General features: G+C 40.1%; 1 protein-coding gene and 1 long non-coding RNA gene across 3 annotated transcripts in view; both read left to right on the forward strand.

The window, feature by feature from the left end:
- The window catches only part of csmd2 (CUB and Sushi multiple domains 2), a 271,384-nt gene extending 265,943 nt beyond the window's left edge, over positions 1-5,441 (forward strand). Inside the window, exon 71 of the mRNA XM_044335069.1 lies at positions 5,142-5,441. The gene's annotated coding sequence lies outside the window, so the exon portion shown is untranslated. The remainder of the gene's footprint in view (positions 1-5,141) is intronic.
- Positions 5,442-5,451: 10 nt separating this feature from the next.
- Positions 5,452-13,514, forward strand: LOC122969422. Of its 2 annotated transcripts, XR_006399025.1 has the most exons (4): positions 5,452-9,434; positions 11,338-11,514; positions 12,871-12,989; positions 13,106-13,514. It is a non-coding gene; the product is annotated as an uncharacterized LOC122969422 (long non-coding RNA). The 2 variants fall into 2 exon arrangements; XR_006399026.1 differs by lacking the exon at positions 12,871-12,989.
- Positions 13,515-19,906: the final 6,392 nt, after the last annotated feature.

Genomic DNA, 19,906 nt, shown 5'->3' on the forward strand with positions numbered 1-19,906 from the left:
GCGGTGCAACATGACGGTCTCTGTGGAAGAGGACCTGCTTCATATGTAATATAAAGGGCTCGTTCTAAGGCAACAGAAACATAACAATTCTTATTTTCAGGTGATTGTACACAAATGAAAGCATATTTATGAATATTATATTCCATTTCTGCCAAGTCTGTTCCGCTCTATGCCACTAAATTCAAAACACTGCACCTTTAAAAATGTATTGGGATGTGAAAAGCAGTTGCTAATAAACAGCTGTAGTGCCATTCACTATGAAGCAATTGACTACGTAAACAGGAACTCACCAGGAATAGCATAACTTGCAAAAATAACAGTTTTAGGTGGGGGTTGTCATATCTTTAACTAAATCTGAGGTACAATATCTTAAAATCTTCCCAGTTTACATTGTTATTAAACAGGATTTTGTCCTAAAGTCATTTGGTTCAGTTAGTAACAGTTACAGTTACACCTGCTGGTTAGTGGATGTAAATATGTAGCAACAACAAATCTCTACATAAGAACTACTTTGTGTGATGCAACCACTTTTAATTTAGTGATACATCTCCATTTAATAAACAAGTAGCATTATGGTATAACTGGACTGAGTTTGACCTTAGGACCAGCTCGTAGAACTGGAGGAAACACTTAAAAATTAAGGGTGTGAGTCTGTTGGTATTTGTTTTTAGCTGGTGTTGGTGTAATTTCATGTTTGTGTACAGAAACACTGCTGTGCACCCTGTTCACTGATTGACCTGACTTGTTAGCTTGTGCATGCAAAACAATTAACAGGAGAACAAATCAGACTAGACAGAGATACAATACATGCCAAAGTAATTTGAAGTATTGATACATAATGGAAGTGTTAATTGGATTATATCGCTCCAATGTCAACCTTCATTTAAATTAGATAACCTGGTTTAGTGTTTACATAGCAAGTGCAGTAATCAGATATTGCCTTCATTTTTGGCTTAGTCATATTATTAATGTGCATGTTAAAATAGTGACTGTAACAAAACCAAGCTGTAAGCTAATCAGAACAAAGATCAAGCTAAAACAATTAGTACAAATATAATATGTAAGTCAATTAATAATTGTACTTTGCCTTCTGTTTTTACTGTTACATTGCAATATGTAAGAAGCCCAGACTCTGTGGTAGTGCTGTTGTCATCATTTGAGATACTCAAAATGTGAAGTTTTCAAAACACAGCAGGAGACAGAAAAAAAATAGATTTTAAGAGCCCGACATCTCAACATTAAAAGCAGTTTGGGCGTCTTTGTATTTCATCGTTTAATGTGTCGTATTGTGACAGTATAGACATAAAAGCACGCCTCCAGAACAGCACTTAGTTGTCATTTTCATTGCTGTAATGGCAGAACAAATCTTATTCTTCATACAGATATGGATAAGTGGTAACACCTTGTCAAGCGGCTGATATTTTCTAAAATATAAAATAAGAGCTTTATTTATTATCTTTTATACCATGCAATAATGATTTTCTTCTTCCCCCACAGGTCATTTTTGCATGTAAAGTATTTTAATTTATTTTTATTATGTTAAGGGCACAAGCAGGCACTTTTCTTTCTGTGTAAATGTAAACAAGCTGTGGTGGACCGTTTCTGTACTTTATCCCTTAGGAGCACTCCATATCACACATAATATTTGAATGACTTCTGCCGTTCAAATAAATGTGTGTATGTGTGTGAGTGTGTGGCTGTGCCTCACCCAAGTATTGGCAAGGGTTACAGCCTTTTCTTGATTGATTAAATCAACAGCCATATATGGGTCATTAGTCACTCCTGTTCTCAACCAGGTTTCCCACAGTGATTAATCAAAACTTGTCAAGTTGCCCTGACCTGAGTGTTCCTTCACAGCAGCCATTTAACCCTCGGTCCCCAAGACTGGACTTTAAAAAAAAAAAAATGTTCAGGGCCTCAGTGTTTGTGTCCAAAGTCAATGTGGAGCATTAACTTAACGGCTGCTCTACTTTGTCACCAAGTGATGATGCAGATCAAAAAGAAACTATTGATTTAATTTCCAGGCAGATAAATCATACGTGCTGCCATCGTCTGATCTCAAGGCGCTTTCTGTGATTGCCTCCTCATCAGATTAGAATCTGATTCTGCTCAAATGCACTGTATAATAGTTTATCCTCATCTGAGGTCATTTGTAAGATCAAGTGGAGTGCTGTGGTGAGAAAGATCCACTCTTGGGTTTCTGGGTTGGAAATTAATGTGCCGTATAAGTTGCGTGTTGCTCTGGCTCACTGATAATTCTCTATGTGCATCATCGCGTCTGTGAATTTCAGTACATCCTCTGATCAGTTTGCAGCCCTTATTCGGTAGTCAGTATAACGTCAACATCAGTTATACTGCTTTCCTCTTACTATGCCACCCAAATGTCTCCCTCAGGCTTTTTAATATCAATGAGAGAAAGTTCCGAGGAAAAGAATGTAGGAGAAAAGCTTTTCAGAGTTCTCGGGAGTTTCTTTGAGCTTGGAGATGCGAGACGACAATTAGCTTTGTCAATTTTATAACTGTGCAGTCTGACACATCACACTGACAGCCATACACTCTGCCGTCTTGCCTGAGATGACAGCTTCCTCCAATTACCCAGGTGTCCGGCAGCCATGTTCCCTTTGTTGCTTTTTAATAAGAGCTTATTACTCTGCACAGAAAAACAAGACCGTACTATTCATTGCAGAGATCATTTGGGACTAAGCAAGTCCCCATCTCAATTTACTATATATGAACTGTTTACTTGAATTCCTCTCAGACAGCCTGTGTGTTTTCTTAGGAAATATAAGTTAAGGTATTACAGCTTTAGCAGGCTAATCTGTTTTTAAACAGCACTGATAAACCAATACATAAAGTATGTTGTGGCAATCGATAATTTCCTGCACTATATACTTGTACCTTTTTTGCATAAAAACTGTATTTGAGAAATGATATGATGATAATATAATCTGTTCACTTTTTGGGGTTTTTTTTATCTTTCCATAATTACTTTCCCTGTGTTTGTTGATGCCAAGGTCAGAATCTCTTTTGGATCAGTCCACTCAATTTCCTGCTATCCCTTGTTTTACTGTGTCAAGCTGGGATATTCGAGGAGACATCAAAGCAAGAGGTTTACCCTAGCAAATCTCCCCAGTGTGCTGGCCTGGGCCTTGGCTAATATCAGGCAAAATCCACCCCTCTGCTGTCCCAGAAGACATTGGACCAAGGATGAAGGGATTGACTGATGAGAGGAAGTGTATATTTGCTCTGTCAGTTGAATTTGTCAGCAGGGGGGCTGGTTTACTTACTGCAGCGCGAGCACCATGGGAAGGCTAACTCACTGTAATTACAAATAAATATCAGAGAGCTCAGTCCATGCTGGCATGTCTTCAGGCCAAGCTCTCTAATCTGGGATTCATGTTGTCATGAGCCTATAAGATTATGGAGGTACAGTATAATCAACTCGAATTTGAGAAACCATTTTTTTTTTTTTTATCGAATTTGTTTTTCATTCTGAAATTCTGCAGTAAGCCATATCTCTCCGTTTTCAATCATTGCCATGCTGAAGTTGCAAACTTGTTCTGGTAAGAAATGGCAATAATAATAATCTCTTCAGCCTTTCTTATTTCCCAAATAATGCAGTGGTTTAATGAATAAAGGAAGCAGAGAAAAAGCAGACTGATAATGTGCTTGTGAGTCTTTTGAATAAGAGAAAACTTCTCATTATCTTAAATAATGAATGGCTCAAAAGAAAAGCTTAGCTCCATGATAACAGTCAACAGTGAATCTCCAATTACCACCATCCTTGGCTCATAACAATAGGACAATATCTAATGGGGAACTGTCAGCACTCTGCGGCATGATGGGATAATAATATCGCAGGCTCATCAGAAGGAGATGCACAAACATTGAAGCAGACTTAGAATCAAGTCTTCCTTTCCTCCTCTCTCTATCTCTTACCCTCCCCATCTCTCTCTCTCTCTCTCTCTCTCTCTCTCTCTCTCTCTCTCATTGCAGTCAACTTGAAACAAGAAGCCTTCCCATGTGTGACTGTCAAATTGATTCATTAGCACATTTGTGTAATTATTAGTGTAATGAATGTCGAATCAGTGGGTAAGGGAGCTATTGATGAGGAAGCTGAGTGAGATGTTTTTATTTTGTTTCATACTGAAGGTGTTATAACATACTCGAAGAGATACTTTTTCATTCTGTTAACTATGCGTGAAAATGAAAAGCAGTTACACAAACGGATAGCATTGATGTTTAAACAGTATAAACAGTGCATTAATCCAAACAATGGAAGAGGCGTTTTTGTTTTTTTCTTTCTTTGCTTCCAGTTTTACTTCCAAGACAGAGATGTCAGGGAACAGTTGATGCTCAGCAGTGTGTTAGCTAAGCTGAAAGTGTTACAAACTGTAGTAGTTAGCTCTTAAAATCTTTCTTTGGAAGCTTTCAGTATTCAAGACGAGATTTATATCTATTTATAGCAAATGCTTCCTTAAAAAGTATGTTAACAATATTTTTTTCATGACTTGAAAAATACTGTGACATGTCTTGTCCAATCCACAACTGTTATCTTTACTAATCATTATGTTTGTTTTCTATGTTCACAGTGGATGTGACAACTATGTATATGTTAGGCTCTTGGTGATAAAGCCATATACTCTGCAGCTCCCTTCAGCTCTGTTTGACTGCTGCACACATTAAGAGCACAGATGTTCTCATTCTTCATTCATAATCTCATAATGTTCCTGTGCATTGCTCAGTGGTGCCTGCTTTACACAGAATTACTCTCCGGGAGTGAAAATGGGATCGCTGTTGTTCATCTTTGGAGCTGTTTCTAGACAAACTACTATGAGTGTAATCTTTGTGGTGAAGGAACATGTCACCCAGTGCAACAATGTGGCCCCTTGGCGTGTTTTTAATAGTTTTTGGACAACACCGGAGGTCTGCAGCACAGATATGAGATTTATCAGGCTTTGGGTACACAGACAATACTTGTAAGTTGGATGAATTCATTGTTGGTTTGGTTCTGCACAAGATATTTGTTGACAGTAAGAAAAATAAAGAACACAATCCTCCTCACATTTCTATCATGAAATGTCTTCTTCATTCTTGCTTGTCCAGGTTTATTGTATGATATCAAGGCTTACTCTTTTCAGACACCAGAACAGTTCTGCAGAGAGACTGGGACTGAACCAGTTGCAGACCAGGAGATGGAAGTCCAGCCCTCTTGATGACCTCCTGTATGTTAAAATATGCAGTCCACTCAATTTCCTGCAGAACCGTCCTCCTTCTCCTGCTATGAGGAGCAGCCTTGGCCGGACCCCCCACATCAACACACATCCCTGTAACAGTGCCCAGACCACGAGTTCCATCAGATCAGGGGTGAAGAGAAAGGTTGATGATGAAGATGTGAACAAAACCCCTCATCTCCCCAAAAGGGTCGAGTTTGGAGAGGAGGAAAGGACATTTTAATCATTTAGAAGCTGTTGTATCATTTTGATGTCTGTCTGTTTCTATCAGTTAACCTTCTATATATTATTTTGCAGATAAAGCAAGTCCATTCACCTCCAGCACTACCTTTAGGTTAGCACTGCTTGGAGGAGCTGCCTGTCCCAGTCACTGAACCACGGCATGAACAGTCAGATAATGACAGAAAAAAGCTCTGCAGGTCCACCAACTTCAAGTGGCAGAAGCCAGACCCAGAGTTGCATCACACCAAAGGTTAAGAGGAAGATGACTCATAGTGAAGATGCTTATTATTGTTTTGAAACAAAGTCTGACCACTGTGAAAGATCAGATACCAGGAAAAGAGTCAGAGAAGGCCATGCAGGTAGATCCACCTCCAGCAGCAGCCAGGATTCTCCCAACATTCATTGGATTCAACCTGCTTGGAGGAGCTGTCAGGCTCAGCCCCGCTGCCGTCCTTCAAGCTACACCCAGACCAAGAGTTGTGCAGGACTGAAAAGAAAGGCAGTCTATGATGAAGATATGTGGCCCAGAAAAGCAACCTCTGCTCGCTGGTCAGACAATCACAAAAAATGTTCTGTAGTATGTTAAGAGGAGGACAGGAAGAGAAGAGATGAGTAGATTTGTACTGGAGCTCGATTTGAACTTAACATACAATATTTCTCTGTAGCTCTACCGAGACATTAGTGTGTTTAAAATCTGAGCGTTGATGTTATGTCAGTGAGAGGAGGACAAACAAACACTACCATCGGGCCCTGTGATCATCACCACAATTCCATTTGGACTACCAAGGCTACTGCGGTCTGGTGGCGTTTATAGGATTTTTCTGCTTCTCACACAAGCAAAGCCCAGTTTTCACTTGAAAGTGTTAACAGCATCACAAGCCATCAGTAGGTGCAGAGCGAGGTGCAGACCTAAGAGCCATGCTAATAGGAGTTTTTCCACCATCACAAGAAACTTTTGAATAGGTTCATTACTGTCACACAATGCCCCGACCCAGCAGGCTTTGCTCTTTGTGACATTTCTGACATGGCAATGGCCTATTCATTCAGTCAGGTAATAAGCACTCGACAGGGAGGCACCACTACAAACTGCTACGTCCCACTTCACTGCCGAATTGAAAAATAGCTCTGCAAACAAGACAGTTTGAAAAGCCACGTTGCCATAGTGACAGTGGCACTCTGCCCCCTCATTTTAATAGCGGCGATCTCAAGTGGCTGATCTTTACGTAGGTTTTATAACATTTTTACATCCGGAGGAAAAGCTAACAGTTTCTACCCCCTTTATGTATCCTTTAAGGAGAAAAGTGTAGGTTATTTAAGTGATTACACATCTGATTATAATGTTCTTTGCCACATGGGAGGTGGTAAACAACAGTCAAGTGTCTAGTATTCATCAGACACACATGCTTCTTATTCCTTAGCATAGCGTATCACATAACAATGACACACTGCATTCACTAATACTCAGAACAAAGCCTGCCAGGGAGGTAGAAAAATCATCTTTTCTTCTTTTTCAATAATCTTAGAATTTTTTTTTTGTGTTGGTGAAAATAAAGTTGAAGTTATTTTACAGATAGATAGCCATTATCTGTATCGATTATTTACTGTAGATAATGGATCCAGATTCTGATGCAGTCATTAGAATTTTAATGTAATTACCAAATCCGTAATGCAAACAGTAGCTTGGGAAGATTATGATTTAGTCATTTTAAACAGTAGAACGTGATTGCTCTGCTGCATTTTGTTCCCACAATTCAAAAAGCAAAGCATGTCTTCATGTTGAATTGAATGGATTGGATTTAATGTACTTGACACCTAAAATAGCCAAAAATGTAATGACACCTGCTTTTGTTTCCCTGTCATCATTAGATCCTGTGACCTTATTATTTCTGCTCCAATTCAGTTCTCATGTTTTTAACACAATACACGAGCGGAAACGAAACAGCGTCCGGGGGAAGTAATCAACTTTGGGTAGGGTCAGTAACATGATCAGATGAGCGCATTGTTAATTCTTGATGAGGATTGCACAGCACTTGTACTCCCTCCCCCTTGGAGTTGGAGGCAAGATAAATTATGAATAAGGCATCCATAAAACATGCACTTATTTATGGAGATTAGGGGATATTTAAGACATTTCTAATTAAATTCAGCTGATCCAAGGTGTTTGCCAGAAATCCCTGTAGCTAAGGCTTATTTTAGTTATTGTAATGAGAGAAGGGCAGCAGGGAGCAATAAAAAGGTAGCAAAAGAAATGAGTTTGCATGTACAAAAACATGTTTGCCTCAGGTATTATAAAAACCATTTTATAACCCCATACATCAAATTGTTTTGTCTCCAACAAATCATGGATAATATTGATTTAACTTTTTAACCCCAGGATACTGTCCATCACTATGATTCTTCTTGCTAAAATAATAATTGAATGAATAAATGGTTTTGAATCCTTTGCACACATTCAAAAATGGTTTCAGGCAGACAATATTGATGTGTTTTTCCTGCATATTTTTTGCAGATATAGGGGTTTAACTCAATCTGTTACTTTGCCTCAATGACCATACAATAATCTGAAATATTTATTTTCGTTCTTGCATGTGTTCTCCATGTTCACACATGCATTTTTTATCAAAAAAAAAAAAAAAAACACAACATGTTTATTTCAGCAGTGTACACAGTGTGCTCATACATAAATCTGTAAAGCAAAGTAAACACACACTGTGGGGCTCCAGCTGCCCAACATATTGATGGTGAAGTGGAGAAAGTTCAGGCATTCTCTGGGTAAGCAGAATTACTGTTTTATAATGTCCTCTGGCTTTATACATGTCCAGCCATGTGGAAGTTGATTGAAAAATGGCTATATTGTATTCCTGATCAGTTTTAGATAACCTGTGAAATCCGCACTGAACGTTATTCCCCACTGAAACCTCTGAAGAGAACCAGACTATGCAGCAGAACCAGCCTCTCTTTCTCTATCTGTGTTTGCAATCCAGTGCATATTGCATTTGATTTTTCGATTAAGTATAGTAACTTAGAGAGTGACAGTTTAATGCATTTACACTCCTCTCACATGGCCAAACCCACATCAATAGAGCTCAACATTTGGTTTCCCCACTGCCTTTATGCTGTGATTATGTGTCTCTCTCTCAGCTGTTCTGGCACTTGCATTTAAATGCTGATGACAGATTTGGACCAGTCCAAACACTACTGAGAGATGCTGGCTTCTATTGTGATTACATGACATTTGTGCAGAGAGACATAATAATATGAAATTTAAAGTTAAAACCAGTCGTAGAGGACAAGAACCACAGAGCTCCAAATTTTTTAAACATATTTTCTTGGCTTTCGCCGCTTACATTGTGTCCAAATTGACAGGCTTTATGGAGACTTGTAGCAGCGCCTGGTGATGGCTGTGAGGCGACGAGTATATAGTAGCTCCATTTAGACACTTCAGAGAGCGCTGGAGAAAATGCAATCAGCTATACTCTCTGTAATGAAAAAGCTCCCAGCCAGCTGCCTTTGTGCGGGCTGGTCGAATCAACACGCAACACCAATCCCGAAGGGTGTGATGCCTACTGGATACGGTGCTTTGTTCACTTCCTCAGGTATTTGTAAAATCAAACTATCAGTCATTCCACTTCAATCACACGCCTGCCACCAGTCAGCCCCAGAGTGGATGAAACAGCAGTAGCACACCCACTCAAATCTCTTACAAGTGTGAGTGAACACCCCCTCATGCTACCCCATTCATGTTTAAAAGTAAAGGCATCATTATTTTTCCCAAATGTTATTGTAGGTCTACAGGAGAAGTGGAAGGCAGAGACAGAAATTCTCCAAAAGCAAAATTTTAGTTATTTGTCATTGTCAACAGCAACATTGTGGTTGCGTTAGTGCTGAGAAAAGGCCTCAAGATATGTGGATTTCTTTCACAAGCAGGGATTGACTAAAAGTGAAGGCCAACTCTCTGAGATCCAAGAAGACAGGGAGGTAAGACCCTACATCATTCTCTCTCTTTGTGTCTGACTTACTGTGCACTTACACCGCTGTGTGTCGACAAGTCACAGAGCAGCTGTCTCCTGTAGTCAGTGTGATTACTGCTCTTTGTATATGTTATTTTTTTCCATGCAATTACATTTTTTGTATGAAAGAGAAAAGAGAAAGAAAGAGAAAAGAACCTCAGTGGAATTAAAATGAATAACATATTAGAGCCATTGTGTATAGAGTGAAGAAGTAATATTAATGGTGCTTATAAAAGTCACAGTTTAACTGTGGTGGCATAAAGTTAATCCATACAGTATTTTATTGTCCTTGTGAAATTATTGCAAACCATCAGTCTTTCAGTCTATATACTTCACAGCATCAAAAGAAACACTTCAACCTGATGAGCCAACAGCTTTACTTTCCAAGGATTTTATTGTAGAGTAGTCAGGCATTATGACACTATTATGTGATAGTGTAATTAAAGCAAGTGGCCAGTTACTACATCCTAATATGGTAAATATGGCGCACAGGCTTTAGGAAGGAAGCAACATCCATCTAAAAAAAAAAACTTAAAGCACTTTTGCAGTCATCTACCTGTTTGAAAATCATTATCAAAAGGGTGATAATGAGTGAAAGAAAGGGTGATAAAGCAAGCCTCTAAGCTTAAAGGTCATTGATGCAAAAATGAAGCAAGCCAAATATTCAATAATATGATCAATATATGTATTCCTGACCTCCCACACACTTTACCTTTGACTCTGGTGATCCTACTCCTTCCTTGTTTAAGAGTGTAAAGAGTCCCCTGCCACTTGGACAGCAGAAAAACATGCATTGCAGATGGATACAATGTAAGCACTGCACCAAATAATTATTTTTCATAAGGTGGCACCACTTACAAGATTGTCATTCCTAAAGTACAATAACCAAAACCGGTCTTGTGCTTTGTATTCATCTATAAAATTGTGGGTTGAGAACTGTGGTGACTAATATAAGAACAAATGTGACGGACCAATTTGTCAGAACAGTCAGAAATATCCCAATGTTAATACATTTCTTCAGTTTGACAGGCCACTATTTTCTTTTTAAATCTATCCATCTATTTATTGGACATACTGACCACCTTCTCTTCCCTCAAAATATACAACATGCCAGTGTTTGCTGCCATTTCTATCACAAAATAAACAAAACGTAGCCCAGCTCAGCCTCTGGGGCTCATATTAAATAGCAGTGTTACTGTGTTATGTGGATAACCACACTGAGTAAAGCCCCAGACAGCTCTTTTTTTTTACTTCAGTCTGTGTTTCAGATTTGAAAAGGTTCTGAGTTTTATTCAGCGAGGTTACGCAGATAACAAAGTAATCCTGCTTTGTGAGACAGGCTGCTTGGTTTCTATAGTAACAATATGCACTATCTCTGAACTATGAACACAAAGCATCATATGGCAAAGTTATGTCAGCCTATACTTTGTCATACAACTCTTTCAGCTTTAAATTGAAGTTGGTTTATACTTTTATATAATACCAACATAAGAAATCTTCAGTCAACACAATTTATTGAGTAATACAATGGCGCATTGTAACATAAAAGAAGTTTTGAACCACTGTATATACAAGTATGTGTGTATTTTAACATGCGGGAATGTCTTTTACTTTAATATTTGTCTGTAGGCTATTTGTGAGTGTAGGTGCATACTACTGTATGTCCTCCAAACAAGGCCGGCAGTCAAAAAAAACTGATTGCAGCCACTCTTCTGTCTCTCTCTACTCTGCTGGCCTTCCAGCTTCCTGTGCTGCAAAGGGTTTCCCCGTCCTGCTCTCTTGAGCAGACTCACTGAGTGGAAACTACAGACATGCCCAAGGCCTGTGTTGTCTCCTGTCTCCAACTGGTCTCTGTATCTCTTTCTCCGCAGACAACAGATGCAACCAACAGAGACATGCATAGTGAATACCAGGATTTGCCGTGTGAAAACTCAGCTGGACCAGTGAACCGGGCATCAACCTACAACTGTGGTGAAACCAGAGTAGAGAACACAGGCTGGGAACACATTGCACAAAGGACTATAACGACTGCAACAACTGAAAAACAGGTCTGTCCAAATAATTATATGTTCAAATGTGAATGCATTTGTTTTTAATATTAGACAGCAAATAGTTCTACAGGTTATAGCCTATATCATATCTACTAATGTAATCCAAGCTCACAAGTCCACCCATTACCCTTTTGGAGCTTTTCACTACATGTTAATAGTTGGTGTTACTGTTGATAATGAGTCCCTGTGACTTGAAGCTCACCATCCTCAGTTTGGTAAAGCCACATCTGTACCAGATGTCATGTGGGGTAAAAGATGCTGTCAGGGCAATCTTCTGCAAATGGCAAATGTTTCATGAACAAATAATCTGCAATTGGTAAAATGTTGAAATTTTTAGTCAATTTTTATATTCATTTGTCTTCGGATTCAGTCATTTTTCATACATCACCTTGCTAAAAAGCATTTAATATTTTCAGCCTGTTGGAACGCTGTGTCCTTGACTCTTACCTTGGTTTTGAGCTGTGTCCTGTTGGTCAAGACAGAAACATACAATATATTCAACCTGAGGGTGAAGACCTAGAATCTTTGAAATGGTTCTGTTCACCCGTCATACTGACAGATGCTTGTTTTTGTCGACTCCCTGCACATCTCTTCTCCTCCATTTTCCTTTTCCCGTTCTCTCTTTTAATGTGCTGGCCATTGTCAAACCCCCTTGTGTCTCCTTCCTCACTCCAATCTCAGGCCTCTATACTTTTTCATCCTGTCCCCTGAAACCACAAAATGTCTGTCACATTTCTCTCTTCCAGTCCATCTCCCCACTTTTCTCTCCCTTTTTCTCCTCTTCGCTCAACATCTCATCTCAGTTTTTCGTCTCTATGTCCCACCATCTTATCATCTTTGGCCTCTAGATTAGATTTCCTACCTATTAAGATGCCATGGATGCCAGAGGGGAACGTTTAGATGAATCCTCGATCACTAGAACACACATACAGTAGATATTGAACACATGCATGTTGCACACATACACACAAACACACTTGTCATTTTTTTATACAGACATCCCTTGCCAGAGATAAATATGTCATTCATGTATCACTATACTGCCTGAGGCCAAACTGTTAAGGTGCCTTGACACTGTTCATCATCTGGGAACCTGAAAAGACTCTCTCTCTCTCTCTCTCTTTCACACACACACACACACCCCAAACTTTATTTCCTCTTCTTCCATCCCTCTTTCAAATAGTCACCCAGAACACCCAAACAGATTAAAATCATTCATAATGATGAAACCTGGTTGTAACACCTCCATCAGTGTGGCCATTGTCGTTCAACAAAGCAGACACAAAAAAGGTTTTTGTGCATTCTTTTATCTGTCTTATGCCCTAACTAGCTTCACTTTTATCTGGAGACCAGGCACAATGCCCAAAAGACCAGATTGGCAGAAATATATGTCTCTAGCAAGTTCTGAAGGGTCAACTATGCAACTGGAGGAAACAAATTCCTCCAAAATATCCCAAAATGAACCAAGTCAGGTGGGTTCAAGTTTGTCCCACAACACTAAATGACATTCCGAAGATGTAGCTCGATGTCAAGTTGGTTGAAGATGAGGTAGCTCGACTCCATGTAAACCAAATGTTTCATTTCACAGTAAATAATCATTTGGCGAGTGTGGAGCTGCTGTGCATGAGTCCATCCCAGCTGCTCTGCAGAGCATCAGAGGAAAGAAGCCACATCAGTCTCTCAGGTGATAGATTGGAAATCAAAGTTTTAATCATACACTCTGGGCTGTTGCCTGGCAACAGGCCTCCCCTTGCTGAACTTGTCTATTGGCTGAGGAGAAGCAAAGATGAGAAGAAGATGACGAGCCAAACAGGGAGCATGGGGAAACTGAGCTGAAATGTTTGACATGTCTAAATGAATGGGTTGCAATCAAATATGTATGGAGACAGTGATAACATACGGCACTCAATAAACAACAAAACTAGTAAAGTACAATTAAAAAATATACTGCTCAGCTCATTTCTGTATGCTGTTCGAGAAGCTTTAATACATGTGAACTCCAGCAAACTCTCTTCACAGTGCTGCCTTCATTTCTCCTCTTAGTTACAATGAAGAGGATACATTTAGTCATCATTTTACCTTTTAAAGCAGAACAGCTAAAAAGTATTACCTCTATTTAACAATAGAGCCCAAAGCTTTGAACACCTTCTTAGAAATTACATTGCAGCTGCATAAGCCACAAGCAGAATCCCACATTAATATGCATAATGTTGCCATCACGTTTCTGTGCATATTTCCTTCTGTCTATTTAACTAATAATGTGAGCAGCTAGCTGTGTACACTTTGCTCTGTCTGCACACATTTGTACAGTAAGATAAGAATAGTAATAATAAGAATTCCTTCAGACTACAACTATATGTTGTTGTGGTATTCTGCATTTTGTGAGATTTCTTGAACATGATTTAGCTGTAGCTATCTTTTCTACCCTTTACCAAACTGGCCCTGCTGTTTGATGATTATGGCTGTAGACAGCTATGAGGTCGCCGAGGTCCAGCCCTTGGTAATTATTCCCTAAAATATATATATGAATGTATGTATGAGCCAATGAGCCACCTGCAGGGAAGTTCTAAAAATAGCATGAGTCACCAGTTGAGCTCAGTCTAAAAATAACCTAAATTGTCTTTTTTTTTTCAATAACACTTGCATGAATGTAGAAAATAAGTATTTTAACATTGCTTATAACATTTTAAAAACATAATTTTTTTTATGTATGTATAATTTATAACTTTGATCCCGTCTGGGGTCAGTTTAGCTTGACAATATATCGCACATCCCCTCTTTTCATGCATTCGGTCTATGCCAGCTAGCTAGCATAGTTACGATGATGAACAAACTAGGCATGCAGTAAACAATTCCAGAAAAGTGGAAGAAAAAAAACATACAACTTTCACGAGCAGTAGGAGGAAGAGTTTTTCTTTACAACAGTGAAAGAAAACAGTGTCTCATTTGTGGGGTGACTGTGGCGACGGCGAAGCTGCACAACATAGAGAGGCACTTCAGTACATGCCACAATACCTTCAATGCGCTACCTGCCAGGTAGCTCATTACGGGTAGAAAAAGTCCATGAGTTAAAGGCAGCTTTCAGCAACGAGCAATCATTTTTCACTAGGCTGGAAAAAGTCCCAAGCAGCAATGGAAGCTTTTTTTAAAGCTGCACATTTTTTGACAAAGAACAAGAAACCCTTTGCGGATGGGGATATATTGTGATTGAGATGAGAAGAATGGGCCCAAGTCATCTCCGCTCTCTCCAACATCCAATTGAGATCAAGTACGATCGCCAGAAGAGTGTCAACTATGTCTGAGAACTTGACAGAGAAGCTGGACTGAGATCTGAGTATATGCATGTGGTTTAGCATCCAGAGCGACAGGTCAGTGGACACCATCAATATGGCGCAGATGGTGGTGTTTGTACAAATGGTGTTCCATGATTTCTTCAAAAAAGAGGAACTCCTGACACTGCCGCTCCTGAAGGCAACAACAAAGGGAGTTGATATCTACAACACTGTGAAGGGCTATTTTGTGAAGCAAAAGGTACCGTTGGAAAAGCTGTGACAACTGACAGTGCCCTCGTGATGACCCAGGTGACCCAGATTTCCCCAAGTTTCTACATTACCACTGCATTGTTTGCCAGCAGGCAATATGTGCAAAAGTGATGGGCTTTGATCACGTAATGAATGTCTGTCAGGTGAATATGATGACCTGGTGCACACTAAAATCTTATGGATCAGCAGGGGAAGGGTTTTGCAGAATTTTTTTTTTTTTTTAATCACTTCTGAGTGAAATCAAAGAGTTCATGGAATCCAGAGGTGAGGGTGTTCACTGCTTCAGGACACTGAGTGGATACTAGACCTTGCATTTCTAACGGACATCACTGGGAAACTGAACCATTTGAACTGTGAACTACAAGACAAAGGTAGGACTGTCTCTGACATGATCAGTGCAGTAAATGCATTTAAAGCCAAGAACATTTTCTCTTTGCATTTACATAGAAAGAAATAGCTGCACTTTTCCTCTGTGCAGTCAGTGCTGAATGACAGTGCTTCTGCATCTGGGGCCTTGGACAGGGCCCCAGATGGGCAGGAAAGTACTCTCAACTCATAAATAGACTTGGGCAAGAGTTTGAAGACAGGTTCTGTAACTTTGATAAGCTGGTGCCATATGTCATTCATTTCAAATCCTTTCATGCAATGGGCATGACATGCATTGCTGAGCAACTAAGTGCAGCATTCAACTTGGATGCGGGTAGAGATGGAAATTCTCACATTGCAAAGTGACATTCACCTCAAAGCCCACCAGGGCTCACCAAACTTTTGGTACCTTGAGGATGCAAAAAAGTACAAAGGTGTATACACAGTAGCTATGAAAGTTGCCTGTCCTTTTGGTTCAACCTACCCCACCCGTGATATGAAATTCATTAAGAGCAAACACACAACACACCTTACTGATGCATATCTAGAAGACTCAATCAGAGTTGCACTTGTGAACAGTATGCAATGCCAAGCTTCCTGCTAAAAGACCTTTACAGACCAATCAGGTGTTTACAGATATTTTCTTTTGAAACATCAAAAAACAAATTTAGGAACTTTAACTTTAAACTCTAATATTATTGAAACAGATTAATTGGTAAGATTAACAGAGAAATCATTAAACTTGCATATTTAAATCTGTGTTTTCCTATGATCACTTGGTAAAATGTTATTAATAATCGTAATAATTGTGAGGAATCATTAACACTAATCAGTGAACATAGACACCTCTCCTAATATATGTAGCCTATTAAATACATAATATTCATTATTTAAAGGTAAACCAAGCAAATGTATATTATTTAGGAAGATTATATCAAACAATTAGTCCTCCATAGTACTCTCTACCCTTCAGGTAACTCTCACTCTCAAAAAGGTTGGTGACCCCAGATGTAAACACTAATTAACAGCAAAGAGAGAGGCCAGGCTGAGGGTTGGTTTTCTCATTCTTTACATTGATACATTGATTTGGCTTAAGGTGTGCCTACTCTTTCACATTTTCAAATGCACAGATTTAAAAATGAATCTTACAACTATAGAAATTAATGCATGGAAAAAACTAAAACCCCTCTAAGTACTCGGATTATTTAAAATGTACACTTACAGCCTATATAGCACTCCCTGGATGTGTTTTTTTTCTTCTATTTTTTTATTTGTTATCATTGTATTACTCTTGCTATATTCTCATAATAATTACATGCATTTATTCAAACCCTTCACTCGAAATTATCTTCAAGCAGCATAATGTGATGTGTAAACCAGAGGAAAATGTGACCATGAGGACAGAGAACATAGAGCAGGATGGACAGAAGGACAGAGAGGAAGAGAACAGAGAGGAGCAGGGCAGATGGAAGAACAGAGAGTAGGAGAACATAGAGAAGGAGCACAGAGAAACGGGAGTCACTTTACATCCTTTTGATCCTGTGAAATTAAAGAATAAAGTCACACAGTCAGGTATTTACAGATACAGAGAAAACTTGTTTTCTCCAAAATAAGTGGGTGGCAACAGCACAACACAGGTATCCCCATCGGGCATTTGGAGAAAAGCAGCTAAAATATAATGTCCTGTGAGAGAAAAAATATGAATAGCTTTGTTTCTCACCGCATGAAGATGTAGCCTACTGTGCTCATTGCCTTGCCTTTAAGGTTAAGGCTTCCAACGTCAGCTTCATTACAAAGGGCTTCACTGATTGGGAGAACGTTATTGGTGAAAAGAGAGGTATTATCCCAAGCTTGACAGTGGGGCATTAAAGAGCCACTGAACTGGCAGAGAACTACCTGTCTGTAGTCCAAGGAAATAAAAAGAACATTGCCTCATTTTTAGCCAAAAATATGATGAAAAGGTTATGGCCAATTGTAAGAGTCTCTTATCCATAATTGACATAATCATGTGTCTTGGCCAGAGAAATGTGGCATTCTGGGGGAGCTGGGAGGGGGAAAGTGAGAGTAGGAACTTTAGGCACTTTTTTAGTTGGAAAGTAGAATTTGATTCCACCCTAAAGCAATATCTGCAGACAGCACCCCAAAATGGAAAGTACCTTTCCCCCCAAACTCAGAATGAGTTAATGGAATGCTGTGCAGGGGAAGTCAAAGAGACCCTGTCTGTACTTCACCATATTAGTTGATGAGTCCGTGGACATAAGTGGGACTGAACAGATGTGTCTGCTACGTCAGTGAGGAGGAAGAAAAAACTGAGATAAGAGAGGATTTTCTTGGTTTCTGCCCCTTACTAAAAGAAGACGCAGCAATAATAACTGAAGCCATTCTCAGAGCTCATAAAGTGGGGTCTTTAGGCAACCTTCCTTAGGGGTCAGTGCTATGATGGGGCCACTACAATGAATGTAAAAGTGAGTGGGGTGCAAGAGAATCCAGGAACTGTACCCCAGGGCAGTGTGCACCCACTGTAGGAGCCATACGCTCAATTTGGTAGGGGTGCATGGCTGTTCTGACATTCCTTTAGTGAGGAACACCATGTACATCATTAAAAGGATTGCTGTGTTCTTCTTAGCCATAGGTAGGGCTTTGATGGTATGGATTTTTTCTTACTGCTGTGAAAAAGCAGATCTTGTTGCCCATGCCTGGAGCAAGCCGAGCCAATGCATATTCTCCAACGTATCTCCATCTGGTTGTGCTTGGCATTTAAAAAAATTTGAGGTGATGACGGTAATGAGCTCAACCCCGTGGTGGGCATCACATGACCATGGAATTGCGGTAATGCGGTTATCGTCACAGCCCTAGCCACAGGTGCCAGGAAAGATGCCTTGCAGGAGAGTGCAGATGAGAAGTTTCCCAATCGAGGACAGCAGGGATCCTGTTAATTTTGGACACCATATGGGGTACTGGAGCAACGACATTATGCACTTTCTGGAGAAGATCATTGCTGCACATTCTGTCTTGAAGAGCATGGAGACAGAACCAACTTCCATCTCTGGAAAGGTTAGTAATCTCTGGCATAGTATGGAACCATTCAAAACTATCATTACTGCTGTGATGACCAACCATGTCCTAGGTTACATCCACTCCTTCACCAAACAATTGCAGGCTACTAACTTTGACATCATCAAAGCATATGAGGAGGCAAGAAATGTACTGTATGTGAAGTCATACTTAACAATTATCAGTGATAATTAATTAATTATAAAATTAATAGAATTATTAATATCGGCGTCTTGCACTCACCCAATTCTGTGAAAAACACACGTGTCTTATGGTGGATAAGGGAAACAAAGCAAAGTTTTGTCCGATGTTATCTGACCATCAGATGTGCGAAAAGATGTTGGTGCGTGTATGTGTTAGTCGCAAGGGAGGGAGAAGAAGGAGGAAAAGTGATCGTGAGGGGAAGAGAAGCAGTTCCTTTGTCCACAGACAGCATGCGTATGGACATCAGTCTGTAACGTCTGGTTTCTGATCGACAAAGCAACTTACTTACAACACAGCAGTAGTCCCAAGCGGGACAAACACAAAACAGTCTAGTGTGGTGAATACAACAAAACAGGCAGCAAACTTAAAATACTCCCAAGAGTAAGCAGGAAAAATGGAATCGGCGGTCTGTCAACAACACAACAAAAACAATAGCAATAAAGCTAAAAAGCTAAATGCTAAGCAACAGCACTGATGCTGAAAAGAACACATAACTAACACTGCCTCTGCCCAGACTTATGCCTCTTACTTGGTCGCTTCAGAAAGCGAGCAGGGTGTGTGTGTAGTCTGTCTTTCTGTCCAGCTCTGTCCTTGGCTCGGATGCAGACGGTCGCCGTTCTCGCACGGTTGGCGAAAATCACGGCAGCTTGGCTTGGCGGTGTGGTGGAGAAAACAAGAGTGGGGCAGAGAAGTTCCACATCTTCCTGAAGAAACTCCGTTTCTTCCTTCTCAAGGGAATTTGAGGGCCTCTCTTGGATCCAGGAATGTGTTTGGGTGAACATGGGCGAAGTCTCGTCTCGTCCAGCAAGGGGAGTCTTCGATGAGGGGAAAAAACGTGCGTGGGGTACCCCCTCTAGTCAAGCTGACTCACAGAGGAACAGAGGTTACCCCTAGCTCAGCGACATGGGAAAGGCGTGTTCTTCAGAGCACATTCAGTTTTTAAAGGGGCGGTGATGTCATGGCTGCGTCATCAGGACGCTCCGCTGTGCAGGAGCGTCTCCGCCAATGAGAAACTGTATGTTAAATGTTCCCTGCTGAGGTGTGAAAATCGCAAAGCATCCTTGGAAATGGAGTTTGCAATGGACTCCCATTGTCTGTAAGCAGCATTTTTGCGCTATTCCTTTGTCTCGGGGGAAACAAAGGAAAAAGCACCTCGTGGTCAGGCCTCACAGGTTACATGTAGGCCTTCTCTGTGTGACCTCGTGGTTTGAGGCCCAACAGTA

The sequence above is a fragment of the Thunnus albacares genome, chromosome 19 (genome assembly GCF_914725855.1).
Source record: "Thunnus albacares chromosome 19, fThuAlb1.1, whole genome shotgun sequence".
Lineage (NCBI taxonomy): Eukaryota > Metazoa > Chordata > Actinopteri > Scombriformes > Scombridae > Thunnus > Thunnus albacares.